This window comes from Chelonia mydas, chromosome 26, assembly GCF_015237465.2.
Source record: "Chelonia mydas isolate rCheMyd1 chromosome 26, rCheMyd1.pri.v2, whole genome shotgun sequence".
Lineage (NCBI taxonomy): Eukaryota > Metazoa > Chordata > Testudines > Cheloniidae > Chelonia > Chelonia mydas.
The window spans coordinates 13,323,480-13,346,978 of record NC_057859.1 but is presented as its reverse complement, the minus strand read 5'-3'; the positions used below and the strand labels follow the sequence as shown (position 1 = coordinate 13,346,978).

The window sequence follows — 23,499 nt, the reverse complement described above, 5'->3', positions numbered from 1 at the left end:
TAGGGGGTTTTCCTTCGCTGTAGCAAATGTCTACACTACAGGGCTACAGCAGCGTAGCTGTGTATAGACCAGACCTTGCTCTGCTCAGTACGATTAGGCTCCTGAGTGTCTGAGTGAAGTGTTACTCTCTATCTACACTAGGTGCTATGTGGTATTTAACAACATGTTAATTAAAATGTGTGAATTGCTGTGGTTTCTAGCACACTTCATTTTCCCAGTGTAGACGTACTCTTTGTGACTCTAAAGCACCCAGATTCCAGAATTCATATACTGCAAATATAAGGAATAGAACAGCCAGGGCCTTTGGTTGGAGACTTGGGACTTTACCCTTCTCAACTGGCAACAACAGGGTTAATTTTAGAAATTTTCATAGTGGGACTAACTCCTATAAATGGGAAATATGATGGGGCTAAATGCCTCAAGGTTCTGTATCAGGGCTGGATTTGGTTAGTATTTTTACTCATCATCTGGAAAGTGGGGGTGAGCAGTGAGGTGGAAACATTTACAGATGGCACAAAGTTAAGTATTCAGATTAGTCAAATCCAGAGAGGACTGTGAGGAATTTCACCTGGCTTTGTTAGGTCCCTCTGAATGGGCAGTGTAATGGCACGTGAAATTTAGTGCTGACAAATGCAAGACCAGGAAGTGCTGTCATTGCTATCAGATAAATGTTCTTTGTTTTCTCTGACTTCTCTGTTTCTTCTGTCCCCACTTTCCCATGCCACTCACCTTTCCTTCTTCCCCTTTTCCTATTACTCTAGGCACAGCCAGCCTTAAACACGAACAACCTAAGAATAGCTGCATTAAAAAGTAGTCTTGGAGGGAGTGTCTGTCTTTCTAATCTATCTCCATAGTCTCTAGGAGCCATCACAGACACTGTATGAGGTTCGCTGGCTCTGTCCCAAATGGCAAGATCTCTCCGCCCTCCCTCAATTTATCTGATACCCTACGTGGGCTCCGTGGTGCCTGTCTCTCTGGAGGATGGTGCCGGATATTTAGCAGCTCGCTTGGAAGGGCCTGTGAAAAGAGATGGGGCTTCTGCTGTGTTCTAACAGTGGTCAAGGTTCAGACACGTCCTGCTGCCTGGCGTTAAGGAGTTCCAGTGCCCAGAGCCCTCTACCAAGAACGTTTTCCGTTCTCATGGTCCCTGTTGATTGTAGTTGCTGCGGCGTGGCCAGGAATAAGCAGTCGGTGAGCGAACTCGATCTCATTCTATTAAGAGCTTTGAGAATTGTCTGCAGCACCTCGAACTCTGTCTGAAAGTGGCCAAAGAGTCAGTGCAGAGCACCGTTGCTCTAGGAGTTGAACCCGTGGCGATATTCACAGCTGGTCCCTGGCAGACCATGTTGCAGAAGTCTAGTCTAGAAGTAACTAAGGTTGAAGCATTTTGGTCAGCTCTGTGGCAGAGAGCAGGGGAAGCAGGCGTTTGTTAAGCAGGCGTTTTTAGCTACTTGAGCAATTTTGGTGTCAAGCAGGAACAGTGACAAAGCCAGTAGCAAAAGCTGTGCTGCCCTGTGCATTTGCGGGATGGCTCTTGGGATTCACTTTCTTACAGGCACTCAGAGTTTATTCTTAGCTACCAGTTGTTTTCCTTTGATTTAGTTCTGGTGGTTCAGACCACGCTGCCAGGGAGACCACGTGAGTAACCAGCATGGTGAGCGTTGCCAGGAACATGAGGTACACTAACAGTCAATCCACAGCCATGTCTGTCAGCGCATAGCCAGAGCGTCCTGTAGCTGAACAAACCATATCAGCTAACCACACACCACAGAAATCTCCACCAACGACCAAAGGAATTATATGGACAAAAGTATGCAATGAAAAACCCAAAGGAACACCAAAAATCCCAACATAGAAAACCAGACTGAGATGTCCCTAAACAAACGGTTCAGCCAAACCACACATGACATCAACCTCGCATCTGAAGGTCAACACAATCCCTAACCGTGTGAGAGAAAACTGCAGCTCAAAAGAAGTGGAAGCAAGGTACATGGTAGGGAGTAGACTATCAAAACAGAGGGAAAGTAAGGGAGCTCTTCCAACCTGAACTACGGCGCCTCACTCCACAGGAACCTGAAGGAGCATGGGATGCTGAGGAACTACAGACCAGGGCTTCCTCAGAAGAACAAGTCATAGATTTATGGCCAAAGGGGACCACCAGATCACCTTGTCTGATCTCCTGTATAGCACAGGCCACCGACACTACCCAGCACCCTCACACTAAACCCATTTACAACCCTCAGGAGACTAAACTACTGTGTCACAGGCAGAGAATAGGAGGGAAAGGAGAAACTGATACAAGCTGCAGTCTCAGTAGACACCTGCTCCTCTGGCAAACCTGGAAAGTGGCAGGGACGATCTCTGTCTGAGTTTGTGCAGTGCTCAGCTCACTGAGCTCCTGATCTGATGGGGGGCCTGTGGGATGCTAACCAATAATAACAGCCAAAAGCTGCCAGGTGTGAGGGATCGTGGGTCTCAACCGTGGGTCCCCAGCACTGCTCAGACTGCGGCCGCCATGGGCGGCTCACTGGAATCAGAGGACTAGCAGAGCTCTAGCTCATTTAGGGCTCCACCTATGAAGCTCCAGATTGTGGGAGACGTCTGGCCCTACCGACTGGCACAGGAATTTGTGCGAGCAGCTAGGTGAATCCCTGGCTGTCTGTCATTTAGAACCTTGCCTACTTGTCTGACTCCTGAACCCTGCATTCCTGCATCCCAGCCTCTTCCTACCCTCCCTGTTCCAGATCCTCCTCCGCTCCTGCTCCTCCACCATACTCCTATCTCTGATTCTGGCTTCGACTCTTGACTCCTGATTCTGACTCCAGCTCATCCTCTGGCTCTGGCTTCCAACCCTTGGCTTGACTCCTGACTCCATCTCCAGCTCTGATCCCTTGGCTCTGGTCCCTGGCGCTCGATGCTACCCATTAGGCTTGACTGCCCACACCTTTGTCCTCACACCAGTCCAGAAAGCGGAAATCTCGGCAGAACATTTTGCAGTCTTATATGCAGGAACCAACCCCTAAATCTTATGTCACAGTTTGAACAAGACAAATACAATTGGAGGACACCCATTAAGGACCATCCAGCAGCTCAAACTGAAGAAATCAAGTGGCCCAGACACTACATCAGAGGAAATTAAAATTCAAAGAACAAAGAACACATCCATGAAACCCTCTTAAAACTACAGATACAGGCTGGTTACATGGTTACCTAGAATATGTAATTAGTGGGGAATTGTCATCCAGTGGGGATGTTTTTAGTCAGAACACGCATAGATGGCTTTTTGACCCAATGCTACTCAGCTGGTTAAAATCCCTGACTATGGATGCTGCCAGCAAGATAGTAAGTGGCACTAGACCATGATCCACTAAGGAGGAGGAACTCCCCTAAACTGGGATGTGGAGGCAAAAGGTGCAAATTTTTAGGTTCAGTCTAAAGTCAAAGTACAAGGTGTCATAGATCCACAGGGTCAGTGCTATGCCCCAGCTTTGCAACAGCCTCGAGGAGGAAGCCCTTCAGGGTGCCAGATCCCCACGGGTCTCACTCTTCCTGCCCAGGATAGGCCATGTGGCCTCTTTCGTTTGAACCTCTGGGGCTCCAGCATTCCTGCGTCACACCGTGAGCTCTGTTCAGCGAGTCCAGCTGAGGAACTCCTGGTGGAGACGTGTACGCTCTTCGGGGATTAATGCGCCTCACCCAGCATTTGCAGGGACCTTCCAACCGCGTTGTCCAAGCAGGCGGGTTTATTAATCACTGGGAACACAGCATAGGAGGTCCGTACGTTAGCACAGAGAACTGAAAGTTAAAGCATAGACCATTCTGGTCAGCCCAGAGCCCAGCCAAGCTGTGGTGAACCCCATGGTTCAAGCTCTGTCTCTCTCTGACCTTCATCAGATCCCTGCAGGTGAGAGCCCCGACTCCTTCCAGCAGCCAACTCTTACCCCCCTCACCTCGCACCTCTCCAGTCCTTTGTTCTCACACTGGGGTCTTTGCTCAGCTTCCCTCCTGAGAGGTGGGGAAATCCATGGGTCATTGGACCTTATGTTGTCTCTCTGGCCCCCTTTGTTGATACGTGTTGGTTTCAGCCCCCTCCTTAATGACTCTTCATTCCACCCAAACAGGGAGGTGACACCTACTCTGCCCTGAGAGCAAACTTAATCCCTCCCCCCCACTCCACTGGATACTAAATGCACTGTATAGGGGAAATTGAGGCACACATCGGCTTCATAAAAAATACTACAAAAATCCCACTTTGTCACACTAGAGGCATCACTGTATCTTTCCCCTCATTATGGCTTTGTGTGTATGATACAATCCTTGCAAACTAGGACCTTTCTCCAGTACCTTGATGACGATACAGTCCAGAAAGCTGTTTTACATCCAGGTTTTATGCCAAGTGAAGAGAAAACAAAATTTTGTCTCCCAGAGTGGAAAAGAGGGCTAATAGATTAAAAGTGTTAAAAATACATGAAATGCTTCCCAGTGTTACTTCTCACTAGGCAATTGCCCTGGGGACGTTATCCGATGGCAAGTGAGAGTAAGATGTCCACAAGGCGATCTCTGTGTTGGAAAGTTGTTCCCGCTGTGGAAGAGCCAGAGAAGTTCCTGCTTTTAGGGCACTGGCTAAAGTCTGTCTAGCAACTTGTGTTGGGATAAAGACTTCACTCTGTTCCTGTGTGTGGAAGGGGCAGGAAATCCGGCCGATAAAGTTCCTAATTGGGCATTAACAAATCCTGTAGCGTGTCCATCCACCCCAAGTTTGCAGTGAGCTCTTCCTCCCTGCCAGAGCCTGGCTTGCCAGTGGCAGAGTGATTGTTACAGCGCAGGGCAGACCGAGGCTTGTTCTCTGCATCCTATTGCTCAAGAACAGGATTGCAGGGCCACAGGGCTGTTGTTTGAATTGGTGAGTGTTAATCCCCAGCAAGGGGGAAGCTGTCTGGCGAATGGCAGGTTAATGTGCAGACAGTGGGGTGCATTGTGCCGTGTGTGTGGTGCAACAGCATGTGGGCAGAGAAATGGTTAAAATCCTATTCATCGCCCTCCCCTTGGGGAGGGGAGCGTTGGGGGTGGTAACGAGCAACCAGGGCCTGTTCTAATCTCTCTGGAATGTAACTAGTTTGAAACTTTTATAGCTTCAATATGCCATTAACTCATTTTTGCACATGGCTGTACAGTGAGTGTCTGTCTGAGAGGCACTGTCTCTTGCTCGGAGGGGAGTTCACTTTTCCACATTGCCACTGAACCATTAGCTAGATCCCCCTCTTTGTATATTTTGAGAGGGCCCCCCCCTTCCCCTAGCCTCCCCCCCACCGGCCTTCTAAATTGTTTGAAATGAGAAGCAGCCTTTATACGTCCTTCCTAGAGGCACCGTCCCCCATTCCCCCCGCAGCTTCTCCACTTACCAAATAGATTAGAAAGCCCCCTTTGTGATCGGAGTGTTCTGGGGGAAAGGAAGGGAGGGGGAGGCTCAGTAAATAAACCAGCTGGAAAATGACGAACCGGGGAGAGCTTTCTGCACGTCTTCTCTGGGCACGTGGGTTCGCGGCCCGTTCGACTGTAGCCACTGCCAGCAGAAAGCTGACTCACCAGTGGGATGTGTGACTGCTGCCACAGGGAGATGGGTGTTGTGCGTCTCCCTTTAAAATGACTCTGCAGTAAAGGAGAGTGAACTCAGATCACCACTCAATGTTTTGAAACAGATTGGATGTGTACAGCAGCCAGATCCAGGGACTTCCCCACTCTATCCCGGCTTCTTTGATCTCCGGGTTTGGAGAGAACATCAAAGCAGCAGTTTAGGAAACTACTTCTACTCCAGTGTGAGTATAGAGTGTACTGCAGGTCACTGCTCTGAGAGCTAGTGCAGGGTCACGGGGCCAGCTGCATACCAAACATACTCCTTGTACAGATGACGACCCTGGCTCCCTGCCTCCTCCATAATTGGCCTTTTTAGGAGCTTTTCAGGGTGAGATCTGGTTACAGATTCCCAGGCCCGATTCTACATAAAGGACAAGGATTCACCACTTAACCCAGGCCGCCTCTCCCTGGAGGGCCCAAATGTGCAGCTGTATTGTCCTTCCCCATAGGGCTTCACAATGGGGATAAGGAATCCCTCACCAACAAGCCCCTTATAGACAGCAGCTCTCGGGGGCCCTGCTCTCTCCCATAATCCACTGATGGCAAAGCCTCCCTGTGTATACATTGTAAAATTGTTCCTGAGTGGGACTGTGCACAGCACTGCCAGGGGCAGGGGGTAACAATGGCTTTATGCCTCCCTCATGTCCTCACAGGTCTGGGCTGGCTGGGGGCACTGCTCCAGGCGAGCACCGGTGCCTGTGCCCGTTTGAGGTGCTGCCCCCGGATAACCATGCGAAGGTCCCCTCGTCCAAAAGAGATGGTCGCATTCTCTGCTTTTGCTCAAGCTAGAAAAAGGTTTCCTTGCTCCTTCCTCCTGCATGATGGTCTGACAGCCGCTGCAGGCAGGACCCCGGACTGCAAGTGCTAGGAGCAAAGGCTGGGCCCGTACTCTTAACTAAAGGCTGTCTCTTCCAACCTACCAGCCTTGTTTCTGTCTTATCCAGAGGGAGCATCAGCGAGTTCAGCTCACCCTTGGATCCCTGCCCCAGTCCCTGCCAGACACTGGATTCATCAGCAATGAGTGGGTCAAGTGAGAGAGAGATACAAGGCTGGATTTTCAAAAGTGCTGAGTTCTCAATGAGGCGTGGGGTGGCATTCACCGTTGTCCTCAAGGGTCTGGGCTGGGGGGGGTGTTTCCCTCGGAAAATCTGGCCCATTACAGCTGTGTGTTGCCAGCCCACTGAACGCACTGCTGCTGTACTTTCTCACTTCGGGCTGTATTGGGCAATCTGCCCCAGCGTAACTGAAAGTGACCCAGTTGCATCAGTTGCACTTAATCTGGTTTAAATCATGCTTAAACTGGTTTAGTTTCATGTGCTAAGTTACCTGTGCTGCAACAAACCCTCTGAACTGTGACCTAGTGGCCTCAGCCAAACCTGCCGGGCCTCTTCAGCTGGACACCCGGTGAATGGATTTCTTGCTATAAAAGCTGGACGGAACTTAGACAAGTAAGTGAAGCAGCATATCCAGCTGCTTTCATGGCAGAATGACCATTTCACAGCGGGAGATGTGAGGGCCGCTGGCTGGGGGGACTGGCAGAATGGATGAACTTACAGCTGGGGTATGCTTGGCGAAGTCTTCGGGTCAGGTTCATCCCTGCACTGGACAGAAGGAGGCAATTTGGGCTTCCCCAGTTCAGAGGCTGTGTGGGCAGGCACTGCCCTAAGGTGTGCCCGTGTCCCAGTCGGGCTTTGCAGGAGTGCATAATCGCCTGGGTGCAGATCTGCCTCTTCGCTGGAACGTCTCCTGCTTCTGGGCCCAGAGCTGGAAGAACAGCTCTGTACCTGGGTGTCGAGTTTTCCTGTGCGGGGGGTATTCCCAGAGAATATGGGATATTCAGAGCAGGAGTGCGTGTGGACCAGGGACCTGAATTCATGTCGATTTGAGAAGGGGCGGAGGGGGTGTGTGTGAGAGAGAAAGAGAGACTGGGGTTGTACATTCGTGTCACTGCTGGAATTCAGGGCAGGAGAGCATTTGTGACTGGGGCTCTGTGTTTGTCACTGCAGGGATGCTAGGTGGGAGTGTGGGGGACTGGGGCTGTGTGTTTGTCACTAGGGATTCTGGAGGGGGGAGCACGTGGGTGACGGGGGTTGCGTGTTTGCGTCAGCGTGGGGATGTGGCGTAGGAGTACATGTGTAACGGAGGAGGTACCGTCGCTGCCTTGCACGTTGCATACTCTGGGGTGCAGGGTGTTGTGAGAACATTTTACATTGCACGCTTTGGTCTTGGGGGGCTGATTGTGCCCCACTTGGGCCAGCGGACCCAGAGCACTGAGCTGATGGAGGGAGTGCTGAGAGTGCCAAACAGGTCTGGGGGTGGGGGAGGAGGAGCATTGACCTCCCTGCGTGTAGTGGGAGCACTGAAGGAGCAGAGGTTCTGGGGATGAGGTTGGTGAGGGGCAGGGTGTTGATGCGGACATGTTGGCTCTGGCAGCTGGAGTGGCGTTCCCATCCCCGGGAATCAAGCGGCATATCTTCGCTGTTGTCCAGACACCTTTCTGTCCGATGGACTGTTCCCCCTGGCTGCCTCTGCTGTCGCCGAGCAAGGGGCTTTGGTGCCTTTCCCACTCCCGTCTGCCCTGGCGTTGTTAGTTTTGGCTGGGTTCTGCTCGACGCTCTGCAGCATAACCAGCCCCTCCGTGCAGTGTATGCCAGGGAGAGAGCCGCACTTTCTGCTCATGGTTCCTTCTGGACTGTTTGTGTGTTTTATAGGAATGAGATAAGCGCTCTTCCTGTTCCATGCTGAACATACACAAACCCTGCTTCCTTTCTCCTAAGCTGCTGAATACATGGGACGCTTTCCAACTCTTCCTCCTCCTCCCAAAGAAGAAAAAAAATCCAGAACCTCCCAGATTCCAGAGCTTTCCTCTTGGCAGAGTGCTCTCTGCACATTTTAAAGCGTTTGCTCTCTGCATCCAGGGAGGAATGTGAATGCAGCCTGCGGGTTTGCAAACAGCTCCTTTCAGAGGGAACACAGGTCGTGCCACTGCTTCTCTGCTTCATCTAGGCCGACACAGAGCTCCCCTTTGTCCTGCTGCGGCTTGTAAAGAGCCCACATGCACCTCTCCAAATAGGTGGCTGTCAGACAACAGGAGAGTCCAGCCTGCGTGCAGACCTCTAGCTTCCTCCCAAGGCCATGCAATTATTTTTAGCTGCCTGGAAAATACAGTCTGGGTTTGGGCCTCTCTTCTCTTCCATGTCTGAGTGGCTCCTCTTCTTTTAAGGTGCAAGGGTAGCGCAAACCAGTTCTTCTTCGAGTGCTTGCTCATGTCCATTCCAGATTAGGTGTGTGCTTGCCACATGCACCGGTGCCGGAAGTTTTTCCCTCAGCAGTATCCGTAGGGGACCGGCTGTGGCGCCCCCTGGAGCAGCACCCACATGGCACGGTATAAGGGGTGCTGCTGCCCCCCCCACCCCCCAGTTCCTTCTTGCCACCAGTGACGATGCTGGAACTTCTGCTGCTTCGGCTAGTGTTGTTTTGTTCTCTGTTCTTGTGAACTTTGAAAACCTGTAATATAGTTGTATATGGTTAGTAGTTTCTTAGTTACCCTTAGTAATAGTTCTCAAACTCTTCGTTAGTCCCGAATGGGACTCAGCCGGGGGATGGGTCATGCCCCGGTCCCCAGGCTTTAAGCCCTGCGATGGCTGCAAACGGCCCATGCCCTCCACATATCAGCTGTCTAAGGTGCTTAGGCGAGGGGCACATAAGTGACAAGTGCCGTATCTGCAAGTCCTTTAAACTTAGGATGAAGAAGGAGCATGATATCCTTCTAAGAAAGCTCCTATTGTTCAATATCTTCATAAATGATCTGGATGATGGTGTGGATTGCACCCTCAGCAAGTTTGCAGATGACACTAAACTAGGAGGAGAGGTAGATACACTGGAGGGTAGGGATAGGATACGGAGGGACCTAGACAAATGGGAGGATTGGGCCAAAAGAAATCTGATGAGGTTCAACAAGGACAAGTGCAGAGTCCTGCACTTAGGACGGAAGAATCCCATGCACCGCTACAGACTGGGGACCGAATGGCTCGGCAGCAGTTCTGCAGAAAAGGACTTAGGGGTTACAGTGGACGAGAAGCTGGATATGAGTCAACAGTGTGCCCTTGTTGCCAAGAAGGCCAATGGCATTTTGGGGTGTATAAGTAGGGGCATTGCCAGCAGATCGAGGGACGTGATCGTTCCCCTCTATTTGACATTGGTGAGGCCTCATCTGGAGTACTGTGTCCAGTTTTGGGCCCCACACTACAAGAAGGATGTGGAAAAATTGGAGAGAGTCCAGCGGAGGGCAACAAAAATGATTAGGGGTCTAGAGCACATGACTTATGAGGAGAGGCTGAGGGAACTGGGATTGTTTAGTCTACGGAAGAGAAGAATGAGGGGGGATTTGATAGCTGCTTTCAACTACCTGAAAGGGGGTTCCAAAGAGGATAGATCTAGACTATTCTCAGTGGTAGCGGATGACAGAACAAGGAGTAATGGTCTCAAGTTGCAGTGGGGGAGATTTAGGTTGGATATTAGGAAAAACTTTTTCACTAGGAGGGTGGTGAAACACTGGAATGCGTTACGTAGGGAGGTGGTAGAATCTCCTTCCTTAGAAGTTTTTAAGGTCAGGCTTGACAAAGCCCTGGCTGGGATGATTTAGTTGGGGATTGGTCCTGCTTTGAGCAGGGGGTTGGACTAGATGACCTCCTGAGCTCCGTTCCAACCCTGATACTCTATGATTCTAATGGAGTCGGCACTCACTCCAGCACCGGAGCAGCGATCCGACTCCGCACCGAGCACCGTGGCCTCCATGCGCAGTGCTCCGCCGGTCCCCCTCCACGAGCTGGCACTGGCCCCGCTCCACGGCTCCAGTCAAGAAGCCGAAAAAGACTGTGAAGGGAAGATCTCCTACCATAAGGGACCGGTGAGGGCTGGGGGCGAGCCACAACCCATGCCAGGCAGCTCATCACCCCCCTCCGGAAGTCAGTCCCCAGCACAAGTCGAGCGGTGCAGCCCATCCCACACTTCGCCTGTGATTCCGGATAGCAGCACAGGCCCCGGCCAGCTTCAGGTGCCATTGACGCCCAAAGCCCTACAAGCAGCTCAAGAGATCCTGATGCTCCTGGTGCCACCCACACCGACTCCAGCGGTACCCCGGTCTTGGGGGAAACCCGTGCTGGGACCTATGTGTGTTCCCCACCTCAGTGGCACTGTTCCCCATTGAGAGGGACATCCTGCCATCGCTCACCCACCTGAAGCCATCACGACTGAAGAGGCAGGCTCAGCGTCCCCGATCGAGGGACTCGAGGCGTACCTTGCCAGTGGATTGGCGCAGAACCTCGGAGGCAAGCACCACCCGGCAAGAACTTCCAGGCCGGACGCGACTGTTTCCAAGGGCCCAGTACCGATCACGGGACCGATTGAGGGTCAGAGATCACAGATTGCCAGGCCGTCATCGCCTGTCTCCTAGCAGTAGGTCGCCCTACTCAGGAAGATCCTCCCAGCAACTGGCCCGTATTAGCTCCCGGTACCGGTCAAGTAGTGTGAGGCATGGATTGCCAGATCTTTGACACAGATCCGCCGAACACTGTCAGTTCCCAAGATCCTGACCAAGACGCCCGTCTCACTCCGACAGGTCGGCTTTGGGACGCAGTGACGGGCACTAGTCGGACAAGAGCCACCACTCCACCCAGTCCTGCTCGCCCGTTACTGACCGCCCTGCTTATACCTCCGGCACGGAGCGAGGCTCCCTGACAGCGAGACAAGCCCCCGTACCTGCGGTGCTGCCTATATCATCAGCACTGAAACCTGTCCCATGGCCCCAGGTGTGGTAGCCGGTGCCATGGAACTCTTGGGGGTTCATCCAACCCTCCCAGGCTGCCCAGTCAGCGTAGGGAGCCTCGGAGAGGCCAGCGGCCTCCGCATCCCATCCCCCTCCGGTGCTCGAGGCTTCGGGGGGTAAGACCCTACAAGTCCAGGAGGACCCAGGGGAGTAAACTGCTAGACCACCAATGGAAGTAGAGGTCCCTGCAGACCAGCTCATCAGGGACTTCTCTTCTCACCATGAGTGGTCGCTCTATCCAGAGGTAGCCTGCATAATCTTCCGAAGGTGGGGAACTCCCAAGTGGACCTGTTCGCTACCAGACAGAACAGGAAATGCCACCGGTTTTGCTCTTTGCAAGTCGGAGCAAGGGCTCCCTCTCCGATGCCTTCTCCTGTCGTGGTCAGGGAGCCTGATGTACACGTTCCCTCCGATTACACTCATCGTCAGGGTCCTAGCAAAGATCGAGAGATCAGGCGCAGGTTGTCGTGAGCGCTCCAGCGTGGCCTCTCTAGCATTGGTTCAGCACTCTCATGAGCTTGTCAGCGGCCCCTACCTGGCCCCTGCCCAACCGCCCAGACCTGCTGTCACAGGACCACGGTCAGCTCCTACACCCCAACCTAGAGTCCCTCCACCTCTCGGCGTGGATGCTATGTGGCTGAACCCGGAGGAATGGACCTGTTTGGAAGGAGTCCAACAGGTTCTCCTGGGGAGTAGGAAGCCCTCAACCAGACTGACTTACCTGGCCAAGTGGACGAGGTTTTCCTGCTGGGCATGCAAATGTGGCATCTCTCCCTCACATTCTTCCATAAAGGCTGTCCTGGACTACCTGCTCCATTTGAGGAACCAGGGCCTAAGGCACATTTCCATTAGGGTGCATCTCGCGGCCATCTTCGCTTTTCACCCGCCAATCCAAGGACAGATGGTGTTTTCCCATGACATGATGGTCAGATTCTTGAGAGGGCTCGAGAGACTCTTCCCGCAGGTACGGACTCCTATCCCGCAGTGGGTTCTTAACTTGGCCTGTGAGCCTAGAGAGAACCCACCCTTTGAGCCACTGGGTTCCTGGTCGCTTTCCTGGTGGTGGTGAGGTTCGAAATTAAAGCCTTGACCTCAGAACCACCATACGCAGTCTTCTACAAAGACAAGGTTCAGCTGCAGCCCCATCTGGCTCTCCTGCCGAAGGTGGTGTCCACCTTCCATATGAGCCAGGACTTCTTCCTCCCGGTGTTCTGTCCCAAACTGCACAAGACCAGCGAGGAGAGGTGTCTTCACACGCTGGGCGTCCAAAGGGCGTTGGCTTTTTATTTAGAACGTACCAAGCCCTTCAGTAAATCAGCTCAGCTCTTCATCGCTACAGTGGACAGGATGAAGGGTCTTCTGGTGTCCTCGCAGAGGATTTCCAATTGCATCACCTCTTGCGTGAGGACCTGTTACGATCTGGTGGGGGTTCCTTCAGAGCCCATTCGACGAGAGCACAGGAGTCTTTAGTGGCCTTCCTGGCACACATCCCTATCCAGGACATCTGTAGAGCCGCAACGTGGTCCTCTCCACACGTTCACGGCTCATTATGCCATCACTCAGCAGGTCAGAGATGACGCTGGATTTGGCAGAGCTGTGTTGCAATCGACACGTCCGTGAACTCCTACCCACCTCCAGGCGTACTGCTTAGGAGTCCCCTAATATGGAATGGACATGAGCAAGCACTCGAAGAAGAAAAGACAGTTACCTTTTCCGTAATTGGTGTTCTTCGAGATGTGTTGCTTATGTCTATTCCACAACCCGCCCTCCTTCCCCACTGTCGGAGTTTCTGGCAAGAAGGAACTGAGGGAGGGGGAAGCTGGTGGCGCCCCTTATACCGTGCCGTACGGGTGTCACTCCAGAGGGTGCCATAGCCGGTCCCCTATGGATACTGCTGAGGGAAAAACTTCTGGCACAGGTTCATAAGGCAAACACACACACTCACCCCTCATATGGAACGGACATGAGCAACACATCTCGAACACCAGTTACGGAAAAAGTAACTCTCTTTTCCTCTCTCTGGGGAAACCTGCCTGAAGTCTATTCCCCTTTCCACTGCACTTACACTCTTAAATTAGTTAAGTGCTTTTGAAAATGGGATTTAGGCCCAGATCCTCAAAGGTATTTACGTGCCCCCTTTGAGGAGAACTGGACCTTAGACTCAGTCATTTAGAAGCTTGTGAAATATTTTCCCTCTGTCTCATTTCTGCATCTGTAAATGAGAATAATTGAACAGGAGTGCAATCTGTGCTGCACAGGGGTGCTGTGAAGATGCATTCATTCATAAATGTTTGCGAGGCACTCAGGTAGGTGATGAGGGCCATAGAAAAGCCAATGAAGAAATTTTAAAAATCCGGTATACAGCGCTGTATTTGGATGGGGTACTAGAAGTGCGAGGAGAAAAAGAAACATTGAACAATTGCCTCTTTCTCTGAGCTCCATCCATCCTACGTGCTCAAGGAGGCCAGGGTTCCTGCGGAAAAAGTAGGTTATCATTTTTGTGATGTATTTAAAGAGGGTATCATAGGTTACTCTCACCAGGGGGCAGAAGTAAGGCGTTTCCTAACTTCTGAGTACTTGACTTTGCAACCTTAGCAGAGTTCTTCCAACAGAGCTTTTCGCATGGAATAATGTGTCCCCAAAAGCTGTGTGTTAGGGTATAAGGAGTGCCATAAAAAGAAAATTCCTGAAAATATCAAACTGCCATTACATTATTAATCAGTGGTATGCCCCCCAGAGTTCAGGTGTGGTCACCCTAGCTCAGGAAAAAGAGAGAGCAGAATTAGAGGGGGGTTTAGAGAAGGGCTGTGATAGGGTTACCAAATTTGAACATTCGAAAAAGAGGACACTCCACATTGGGGTGCTGTCGGCCCCCACACAGTCCTCCCACGCTCTGCCCCCACTCTGCCCCAGGTCCCGCCCCCTCCTCACTCCCTGGCCCACCCGCTGGCTTGCTGGCTTCCTCAGTCCCCCACCCACCGCTCGCCTTCTCCCACCTGCCACTCACCTCCTCCCTCCCCTGCCAGAAACCCCCATGCGCACCCCGAGAACCCCTGCCTGCCGCTGGCTCGCCGCTTGCCTCCTCACCCCCGCCCGCCGCTGGGTCCCTCACCACTCACCTCTTCACCCCCCCCCTCCCCCCCCCCCCCCCACACACACACCGCCTGCTGCTGGCTCGCCACCCGCCTCCTCGCCTGCCCACCAGCCACTGGCTTCCTCGCCACTCGCCTCTTCTCACACACACACCCCCCGCCGCTTGCCTGCTCACCCCTCCTGCCGTACGTCCCTCGGCTCCTAGGATCGGGGCAGCCGAGGGGTCTCCACGTTCTGCGCCCGACACAAGCACGAGCTCCGGGGCTCCCATTGGTCAGGAAAAGCGCCAGCGGGAGCTGCCGGAGCCGGGGAGCGAGGCTTGCAGGCGCTGGCAGGGCGCAGAGAGCCCTCCGCCCCCCCAGACCCGACCTAAGAGCCAAGGGGGCGAGGTGGGGAGTCCAGCGCCCCTGTCTCTTGCGCTGCACACAGTCACTACACGGCTCTTCCATCACGTGTCTCTTGCATTTGGCACCTGTGTTCCAACGGGCAGCAGGGCTCTGTAAGTGGGACTTGGGCTCTGACCCTAGCCCAGCCTGATGCGACCATATGCAAGTTGGCTTAGCAGCGAGCTAATAACGAGACCAGCAAGGGGCATGGAAACTTTCTAACGAGTCTGCAGAGGAGACTGGAACTCCTGGCCTTTGGGTTTATAGTTTGGTGCGTCCGCTAGCAAGCGGGAGGGTGTCTGTGGGAAGGCTGGGACCTCCCTCCCTCGGGTAGGATGTGCTCATTTCTCTGCTCCGCCTGTTTTCAACAGGGAGCAGTCCAAACATGCCCAGTGCTGCTAAGAGCCACCTGCCAGCTGAGCCGGCACTGGGCACCCTGGGGCCAAAAGATGCTTGCTCTGCAAAACCAGATAAACAGCTAATGATTGTGTGTTGCTGGATTTCTCATGGCCGGTGCCTGGTTGCGTGCCCTAGCCAAGTGCAAGGCCATCCTGAGAATAGGAGATTTGTGTGGCTCTGCACCTCCGTTTGCTTTGAATGTGTGCCAAAAAGCACTATAAGACCCTGATGCTTTTAAAGGAGGAGGGGCCTAGGCATGTGGATGTTACAGCCCGGAGAGAAATCTGCTTTCAACAGAAACTTTCCTACAGGCTTAGCTAGAGTTGCTGCTGCTCCTTCATGACCCAGCCTGCACTGGAGTGTGGTGGGAGTGTGGGTGTGAACAGCTGATGGGGCTCCCTTTCCGGTTATGGCCCGCTGGAAGGCGTTTTGCTGTGCAGACTCCCGAGGTACATGTACACGGAGGCTGGAGGTGTAAGTCCTAGTGCGGGTAGACGTACACACGCTAGCTTTGATTGAGCTAGCATGCTAAAAATAGCAAGGTGGCTGCAGTGCCTCAGGTGGCTGCTAGCCCGAGCCACTGCCCATGCCGTGTGGCTATTTTTAGCACACTAGTTTGATTAGAGCTAAAACACGTATGTCTACCTGGGCTGGGGCTCGGGATCTCTAACCAAGGGCCGAGTTCCCAAAGCTCTTCATGTTCCCCTATATCTTAGAGCCAGGGCTGAACCTCCTGTGACCTCCCTCCAAAGCACATGATTTCTCAATATTGTATGCTCTCATTTTTCCGTAAAGTGCTGCGGATACACATGGTGCTGCTCATAGAGCTCATGATGTCCTGAGGAGACACAGAGCGAAGAAGCAAAGAGACAACGGGGGGATGCACTGGGAGAGCCAGAAGGAACGTAGTCACCAGTGAGAATTATTCTAAAATGTGGTAACTTTCAAATCTCTCTCCTCACTCTCCATTGCCCCCTGCAGTGGGGTCTCCCCATATTCCAATTCCTTGTTGTTGTTGTCATTTCTGATGCCAATTGGGGGCCTGTAATGGGGCGTGATTCATCCCTGCGGTGCCTCCTGCTGGTCTCCCAGGGAATTAGCTCACCAGCCGTCGGAGCGCCCTCTGCTGGTCGCCGTCCCGTTTGCCCCCGTGTCCCTCCGGGACCCCAGTGCCCTTTTACCTGGGGTGTTGCCCCTTTGCTTCCTGGGTCTCCCCTCCCTGGGGAACCCCCACCCTCTATCCCCACCTTGCCTCAGCCTATGGGGTACTGCCAGTCACCATCGAGCCCCCTTTCACTGGGGCCGACTGCAGTCTGTGCAAGCCAGTCATCATAGGCAAGGGAGGTTTGGACCTGCTGCCTTCCTCTGCAACCCAGTACCTCTGTGGGGCCTTGAACAAGGCCCTGCAGCCTGGGGAGTTGCCAGCCTGGAGCTCCCCAGCCCTGCCTCACTCTAGGTACCCTTAGGCTTCCCCAGCAGCTGGGCCCATCTCCCTCCTCAGCTAGAGGGAGACTGCCTGAGCGCCTGGTGCACAGCCCCTTTATACAGGCCAGCTGTGGCCTGATTGGGGAGGCAGCTACAGCTGGGCCATGCCCCAATCAGGCCAGTTTACTAGCTCTCAGCCCCAGCCCTCCCCAAGGGCTGGCTTTGGACCCTTTCAGGGCCGGAGCGGGTGACGACCCCGCTACAGGGCCCAATGCGCTGAGCATGGCACAGCCACATAGTGAGGGAGAAACAGAGGCATAGTTCAAGTAACTGAAAATAGAAATAAGTCTCTTTCTCTCCCCCTCCCTCTTCCCAGCCTAAATAGTCTAATTAGTTCATGGAGGTTTTGTGTGTCTGGGTAGAGAACTTACTGAAGGGAAACTAAGTTGAAGAAGGGAGTTCTGCATTAAGTTCTCAATGGTGAGATTTGGGGTGTCTTCTGGCAATGAGTTCCGTAGTCGGGGTCAGTCTCCGGTGACGGTTCTGGTTCCCGCTCTCTCTAGTCTCCGCGGATGGTCGGCAGGTTCATGGCTTCAGCGAGAGAGAGGTAGCCGTTCTGGCAGGTCATGTCTTTGGAGGGAGAGGCATCTCTCTGGTAACTAGGGCGGATCCCACAGAGGGTCTCTGATTAGGGGAGCCAGTGCATTGGCTGAAGTGCTTCTGGGGTTTTCTTAAGCAGACAGGCTGCTGTGGTCCCTGGGAGGCCTTTCAGGGCATTTGACTTCATCCTGAGAGCTAAATGTGGAGCGGTGATGCCGGAAGCCCTGAGTGTGGTGTCTCTGTGGCCAGGGCTGTGCCCTGTCCCATCAGACACAATCTCCTGGACAATCTCCAGAAGTGGGCTTGTTTTGGCTCCCTGGCTGTTGGAGCACCTGGGTCCGAAGAGGAGCTTGAAAGGAGCTCAAGGTCATGGACTGAGCTAACAACCTGAGGGCAGATGCCTCTGATAGCGATATTAGAGAGGAAGCAAGTTCTCCAAAGTGTTCCCCTTGCCAACCAGCATCACCTCCGTCTGGCCTGGGCTCAGCTTGGCCAGCTGCTCTTCATCCAAGTGCTGGTTTTGGGTAGGCACCGAGCAAGCTGGGAGATGGTGCTGTTCCCATTTGATGAGGAGAGCGTGTAGAACTGGGAATTGTCCTCGTCCTGCTGGGATGACGCTTTCACCAAAGCTGTCGTCAGCCCGTATTGTCTCAGCAGGCCCCAATGGCTTCCTCTAGATGGTGTGTAACATGGGGGAGAGGATAGAGACTTGTGGGACTCCACAGATGAGAGCGGTGGAGGAGGAAGAGGAAGACTGAACCCAAAGGGTCCTTATGGGGGAGAGGAAGGGACCTGAGCCATTTCGAGGCATGTTCCTTCTTGGAGGCAGGACACAAGTATTTGGTGTTGGGGTTTAGCTGAAGAGGCCTTACGCGGTGTTGATATTGTTGCCTATTAATATTTGTCCCTATACTCTGGGGGCGAAAGGTGCGATTTTTATCATTCAAAAAATAAATGGGGAGGATTTTTCATAAATAGCCTCTTTGTACCAAGTTTGTACCTCTTACCCCTCTTAAAAAATAGAGAGGTGTCAGGGAAATAGGTGCGAGTTACCTGGGCGTATGTCGGTGACGGGCTCACCTTTCCTGTGTGCAGTGCTGCATGTTCAGTGGGTTCGACGGGATGACAAAGGACCGCACTTTCTGCTCGGTTCTAGTCTGTTCGGATCTGGTGGAGAGAGGCATGCAGCTCATTGGAGGAGGCAAAGCTGATCTTCTGGATCCTGCTCGTGCTGTGGGTTTGCAGTTGCTAGCTTGAGCTTTTTAAGGAGATTCGTTATGTCATGGCAATTTCTGAGTGGAACCTGCTCATGGTACACAATACATCTGCACTTCATGCAGCACTGCCTGTCAAAGGAAGAAGCTGGAGGGTTAATCTTCCATTTAGCTTATTGGTTGTCCTGTCTCTGAGCATGGCATGCTGGGATTTCCTCCCAGCTGTTTTACATCATGAAGATTTGTATGTTTGGGAAATTCCAATGCACAGCTGCAACTCATCCACTCCACATTCCCAAATCCCGGAATTTCACAGGACATGCTCCATCCAACTGTTTGGTGTGAAAGGAACTTCTCCTTCCACTGAAAAATACTATTCACTGTACCTTTATTTTGTCTCCAAGCTATATCCAAGTATGCAAGACCAGCATAACAGCATGTGGCAAAGAGGACAGAAACCAGTGGTGCTGAGCCATTAGGAAACTAGGCAGCTCTGTAATAAAGGTTGCAATGAAATTTGCACTTAAGGTTTTTAATTTATGCTTGCTATTTTACTTTTCAGTTGTGGAGTATGGGTTCCAAAGTTAAGACACTCCCTCTTCAAGGGCCAATCAAAAAACGTTCAGGCCCCTTTTAGCATTTTCCCCCTGGGTATCTTGGTGTTTTGGATTTCTCTAGCCCAAGGAGCACAGTCCCTGTAAACTCTAAGCTTCTTACACACGTTGTTCAGAACAGCTCAGGGACAAGACTGGGGTGTTGGGGTTTTTTGAAAATTTCAGGTTTAACAATAAAAAAGAGAGCGTTCCCTTTACTCTTTGTAAGCCATTGATTCTCTGCAAGGAAGAGCCGATGTATTTATGTAACTGCCTCTGTATCGTACTGTTATAGGCCCGCCTCTGTGCCGGAACCACAGAGGATATAATTCTCTTCCAGCCCCAGTTAGGGAAAATTGGCTCCTTTGCTCAAGCTGTAGCAGCTTCTGCTCTAAGCTCGGGAGGTTCCCGGTTCAGTCCCTAGTGTGTTGGCCAAAATGGTAGCTGTCACACATCTGTTCTCTGCTGCAACCCCAAGCCCCTGCTCTGCTCAGCACAGAGACCCTGGGGAGCCAGCAGGGGAGGTGGTCTCTGGCTAGGAAAGAGAGTGAGATGGGGCTCTCGCAGAGTGGAGCGGTAAGGGGGTGGAGGAAAAGTGCGGGGTGGGTGTTGAGGGGGAAGGCTGGAGAAGTGGACTTGTTGCTAGTTCTCAGGTGCCACAGGCCGTGATGGGGAGCCAATGGGGTGAGGGCCATACTGTGCAGGGCAGACATGGGTATGTGGGGAGCAGGGGTCAGTGGGCTTTGGGGCGGTATAAGAAGGCTGCATGGGGATGTGCAGGGTGACCGGAGGGGGGACATGGGTTGTGTGTGTGGATGGGGAAGGAGTGGCTGAGCTAGGTGAAATAGTTTCCTTGATTCCAAGGCCTGAAGGGACCCTCATGATCGTCTAGTCTGGTGTCCTGCATAACACAGGCCATAGGATTTCCTTTAATTCCGGCTTCAAGGCCAATAGCTGTGGTTGAACTAGACCAGTGATACTCAGACTGAGGCTCCCAATCCACATTTGGCTCTTTCCGTGTTCTTTGCAGCACGTTATTAAAACGTGATTTCATTATTAACCCAGTCAGGACGCGTTTCTTACTTTATTAACCAATTGTAGTTGATAAAATGATAATACTTGGTCAGTCATTTTTCCGTGAGAATCATATATATATATAAACAAACCAAATATTGCCCATGTCATGCTGCTTAAATATGAATCTATAGTGCGACAGTAAATGAAACAGTGACTTCGCACTACTACTGTGCTCTTCGGGGTCGTGCTGACTGCTAATTTGGTTCCTGAACCACCGAGGTCTGCGTGTCGCTGAACTAGAGCATGTATTTTAGAAAAACATCCAATTTTGAAAATTGAACGTGGTGGAGAATCCACCACAACCCTTGTTAAGATGTTCCGGTGGTTAATTACGATCAGCCTTTGTCCACTAGATTGAAGAGACCTCGATTATCACATTTCTGTTCCCCAGGTAGACAGATACATGCAGACGGTGATCAAGTCCCTCCTAACCTTGTCTTTGGTAAGGTAAATAGATTGAGTTTCTCAAGGTAGAGCCGGTTTTTTTGGTCTTTTAGTCATTCTCGTGGCTCTTCTTTGAACCCTCTGCAATTTATCAAAATCCTTCTTGACTTGCGGACTCCAGAATTGGATACAATATTGTGGTAGCTATCACCCAAGTGCCAAATAGAGAGGTAAAATTACCTACTGTTTATACATCCAAGGATCGCGATAGCCTGTTTAGCCACAGCCTTGCACTGGGAGCTCACGTGCAGCTAATTATCCACTATGACCCATGAGTCTCTGAGTCGCTGCTTCCTACCTTAGAGTCCCCCATCCTGTAAATATGGCCTGCACTCTTTGTTCCTAGATGTATGAGTTCATGTTTGGCTGTATTTAAGAGCATATTGTTTGTTTGTGCCCAGGTTAGCAAGTGATCCAGATGACTCCGTATCAGTGAGCTGCCCTGTTCATTATTTACCACTCCCCCAAACTCTGTCATCTCCAAACTTTGTCGGTAATGATTTTGTTTTCTTCCAGATCATTGATAAAAAAGTTAAATAGCATAGAGCTAAGAACCGATCCCCAGGAGACCCCACTAGAAAACTGCTTGCTTGAGTCCTCTTTGACAGTTACCTTTTGAGACCTATTGGTTAGCTAATTTTAACCCATTTAATGTGTGCCACGGTGATTTTGTATCTTTATAGTTTCTTAATGAAAATATTGTGCAATACCATGTCAAATGCCTTACAAAAGTCTATTCATAGAATATTACATCAATACTGTTCCTTTTATCAACAAAACATGTAATTTCTTTAAAAACAACAAGTTAGTTTGTTAAAATCTGTTTTCCATAAACCGATGTTTATTGACATTAGTTATATTACCCTCCTTTCATTCTTGATTAATCGAGTCCCATATCAGCTGCTCCATTATTTTATCCAGGATCAATGTTAGGCTGACAGGTTACCCAGGTTATCCCATTTACCCTTTGAAAATATTGGCCCAATATCAGCGCTCTTCAGTCTTCTGGACCTTCCCCAGTGTTCCAAGACTTATTAAAAGTCATTAATGGTCCAGAATACTCCTTGGGAAGCTCTTTTAAACTCTTGGATGCAAGTAATCTGAATCTACCAATTTTAAAATGTGTAACTTTAGTAGCTGCTGTTAACACCCTCCTCAGCTACTGTTGGAATGGAAAATATATCATCATATGATATAAATTCATGGTTTGTTTTTTCCCCAAATACAGGACAGAAATATTATTGAACACTTTTGCTTTTTCTACATTATTATTCACAATTCTACCATTTCCATCTTTAGGGTTCTTTTTGCTTCTGATATATTTTTTAAAAACTCCTTATTGTCCTTAACTCTGCTAACCATACATTTCTCCTTGTGTCTTTTTCTTCCATTACAAATTTTCTACAATTCCTAGTTTCCAATTTATATTCCTTGCTATCAACTTCCCCTTTTGTCACACATTGTTTTTTTTATTTGTTACACGTTGTTGTTTTTTATTTATTTTGTATTCCTGCTTTCACTTCCCTTTTAAGTCAGGCAGTTTAAAAAAAACAACAACAAAAACATTGAGGGATTATGGCTTTGGGGACATTTAGAAAAATATTCTTAAGAAGTTCCCAATTATCACTGACATTTTTCTCTTTAAATTTTTTTTCTCCCATCTGATTTGGCTCATAATTTTCAGCTTGTGAAATTGGCCCTTCCAAAGCACCGTGTGCGTGCATGCTGACTTGCTCTATCGCAGAGCCTCGGGCAAGGGTGAGAGACCAGAGTCGCAGCACCGAGGCAGCTGAGCCAGCCCGAGGGCACCAAAAGCACCCCAAGACGGTGCTTTTGTGTGTGCAGGAATGCTGTTTGAGTGCTGACAACTCGATGCAGAGGCACTGGGCTCCTGTCAGCCAGCCCCACCGCAGCACATGAAATCCCATGCTAAGAACCCCACATTTCTGCCATCACCCTCCCAGCAGGTGGCAGCAGAAGCAGAGAGAAGGGATGGTGGCCGGGGATTATTGGGCCTTGGGGGAGATCAGCTTTGTGGGTGCATCATGGCGGAGGAGTGGGGCTGCAGCTGGGGTGTAAGAACATCAGCACAGAGAACTATGGTGGCTCATCAGAACACAGCTCCTCTGTGTTTTCCTTCGCCCCCACAGCACTTCTTCCCTATTGCACCACGTACAAGTCGAAATCCCGCACGTGTGTTCCCCAGACCGCACCCAGAATAGAGCGCAGTATTCTGCTCTCCCTTCCAGATTAGCCAGATGTCCTGTCAACACAACGCTTCTCCCTGCACATCCCCACTCACCACGCTGGCTGCTCCTCCTCCGTGTTCGCCTGTGAAACGCTGTTCTGGAGCGATATATGGATGAGCGTTTTGTCGAGGAGGAAGGGAGGTCTGGCAGGTTGGCAGGGATGAGTGTGCTAAGGAATGGAGCAATGGAGGGGACATTCAGGAGCAGTGCAGCTCTGGGGGGGTGGGGGCAGGAAGGTGGCATGGGGAACGTGAAGCTCTGTCCAGTGGCGTAGCTAGGAGTGGAAATTTGGGTGGGCCCCGACTCTCGGATAGACGGGCAATGACAGACAGCGCTAGCTCAGCTTCTCCGCTGACGTCATGACCTTTTCCGAGCCCTGGTGCCCCCAGGCACAGAGCTTCACCTGCCGGGCTGGGCACGCGCACGGGGCGGCTCAACCCGGCAAGGCAGAGCTGCCGGAGCGTGGCTTTCTGAAGGGCGGGCGCAGAGCTCTGTCCTGGATTTCAGGGGCCCAAGGGACGCTGCGGGCTGCTGTGGCAGCCCTACACCCCTGCTCAG

The 23,499-nt window shown here is 51.5% G+C and overlaps 1 protein-coding gene across 5 annotated transcripts in view; it reads left to right on the top strand.

The window, feature by feature from the left end:
• The window catches only part of TCF7L1 (transcription factor 7 like 1), a 102,015-nt gene that overhangs the window by 51,475 nt on the left and 27,041 nt on the right, over nt 1-23,499 (top strand). The window contains exon 1 of one of the 5 annotated variants that reach the window (XM_037886428.2): nt 4,790-4,903. The exons of the other annotated variants lie outside the window; for them this stretch is intronic. The gene's annotated coding sequence lies outside the window, so the exon portion shown is untranslated. Of the gene's footprint in view, nt 1-4,789; nt 4,904-23,499 lie in introns of those variants that run through there. 5 annotated transcript variants of the gene reach the window in all.